Below are 2816 nucleotides of genomic sequence, written 5' to 3' on the forward strand. Positions count from 1 at the left end.
TCAAACGAAAAATTGCCATGTTAGGCTGTCACTCTATCCGAGGACGCTTGAGGTGGAGGCCTCGCGTGTACTATTTCAGATGACTGTGGAGGACTGTAGTCGGGATGGCCTTACGCTGCCGTACGCACAAGCTGGGAAGGGGCGGGATCACCCTTCACCCTGCGTAGAATTCCGCCAAGCCACGAATCGAAACGATCCCATAGCGTTTCCGATTAATGCCGAAGATAAACATTGCAGTACTAGTTATCCTAAACATTACCCCGTGTACTTTTGTGGGATTCACCTGAGTGAAAAATAGCTTACCTCTATCATATCAGATGTGCAAACCATGTTTATAATGTTTAATAAGCTATGGAATCTTAAAATAAGTCTCTCGGACACATGAGCTGTACAAAGTTAATTATAAATCTATGTAAACAGGCTAATAAACATTGTAATTTGTAATGCATATGACAGTTAGACTTATTTATTTAAAAATCTGTACATCATTTTTTATTTATACATACGTCATTATGTTATTTACAAGCTTATTTTTTATGGATTTAAGAAATATAATATAAACTATTCTATTTGAATTTAGGTTGATCTATAATTTATTCAAGACAGAACATTGATAATGGAATAAATAGAATCGTAATAGTAATTACTAAATATATATATGGCAGTATACTGTAGTAGTAGTAGTATATAATAGTATCCTATAGTGCTTAATTCACTGTTAATGTGTCTTTTATTATTCTTCTAAAAACCTCTATTTTATTAAATTTCCATTAAATTTAATATTTTTTACATTCGTATTCAATAAAACGTCAAACGCCGAGCTATATCAACCACCTGGATTAATCCTCACATTCATTTTATCTGATAACATCTAATCAGTCTAATTATAAATATCAACTAAGTGTTTGTATAGAAATAGAAATAATAGAAATAATAAAAATCGTTATATTTATCAATTATAACGACATTATTCGTTATTTTTCGTTAGTCACATATAGATTTAATTATTTAAATATTTATGCAGGAATCAATTAAGATTTTTATATTTGAAACCAATCCGTTGTTATCAATATCGTTTGCGAGATTTTATAGAATTACAAACTAATAAAATATGACGAAATTTATACGAAGAGTCCGTAATTTTTTTTATGATTTCTATACTCTATCTATCAATTCTATAGATTTAGAAAAGCTGCGCTTTATAGCTAATTGGTTTTCGCAGCATCGTCAGCGTGTTGACGGGGCAGGCTTTGACGGGTACATAAAAGTAGCCAATATTTGTCTGGGGTTCGTGCTTGCTCCATACTAAATTTAATCAAAATCGGTATACTGGCTTTGTCGTGAAAGCGTAACAGACTGAGTTACTTTTGTATTTATAATACTACATATATTTGTATATATGTAGTATTAAACCTAATGTTAAAATAATTGCTATTAAACAGTTAATAATAATTGTTAATAGTAGTTGTAAAAATAAATTTATTATTATTATTACATGTGGTTATTGATATTGAGTGCGATCCTTTTTTCGCTGGAAAAACGCGTTTACGCGTTTCCCTCACTTGGAGTTGGGGGGGGGGAACCCCCGGCACTGAACATGCGCCAGAATACCCACTAAAAAACCAGCGGTACCCACGCCGCCTTTTTAAGGGTTGTCACGGGATCGCTCGCGCATAGTTCCGTGAATTGAGTGCGACCGTATGGTGATCTTATCTAAACAATTTACAATTGGTACTAGCGACTCATTTGGACTTTAAATATGGCCTTTAAACATTAGACGTTTCTTTAGGAACTTTTAACTAACTATAAACTCATAAGTAACATCCCAATTATTGTAAATGCGATATTGCGATGTTTATTTGTTTGCTTATTACGTTTTCACGTCTTAACTACTCAACTTAGCAGCATTCATTTTAGCATATATGTTGTCAGCTGTACTGAAAAGAACTTACCTAACAGTTGTCTCAGACGCGGACTTAACAGCGGGAGGGAACTATTATAGTTACATATAAAACAAGATTTATTCATCTCTTTTTAATTAATAAAATTTCCTATCAAAGTTTCATTTAAAGATAAAAAAGATAACCTATTGTGTTAAGCATGTATTAAATTTTGTACATAAAATATGTAGGTTAACACAAAAACGCTAATAACGTGTAATTAGTTTGTTTTCGTCTTTAAAATCTCGTGATATGATTATGTATGTGTTGTTATCGTATATACATACAATTTTATACCTTATTTTAATTTAAATTACAAGTCTGCAAAGTACTTTACAAAAAAATAAAAAAGTTAGAAAATATACTCATAGATTTTATGTAGGCACTGAAAGTATTCGTTTTGCATTATTTACATACTCAATGCGCTATATAAATACCACCCGATTGGAGCTATTTTAGTTCCTAAAAATGCTTCGAATATTTATTCACATTGCATTACAGGACTTATTACATTCATTAAAAAAGAGCGAAATTGTTTTATTAGAATAATCAAATCAGATTGAATGTAATTGGAGAAATTGATATTAACACAACGCAATGATAAAAATAACGACACCAATAAAAATATTATATTATACGTACTTCCCCAATGACAGTCTAAATTTTAGATTTAATCACTAGAAGAGCTCTTTAAAAACAAATAAAAAAACATGTTAGAAGTAGCATGATCACTATTAAAGACGTTTTTACAAAAAGTTTAACGCATATTGCATGATGTATATACTAATACACCAATTAAGGCATTTAGCACACCGCGTTCGAAGGCTTTGTTCACAGGCTCCGCGGGAGTGGAACGAACTGAAGCAGAAAAGCCGG

The sequence above is a fragment of the Nymphalis io genome, chromosome 19 (assembly GCF_905147045.1).
Source record: "Nymphalis io chromosome 19, ilAglIoxx1.1, whole genome shotgun sequence".
In the NCBI taxonomy this organism is placed as follows: Eukaryota; Metazoa; Arthropoda; class Insecta; order Lepidoptera; family Nymphalidae; genus Nymphalis; species Nymphalis io.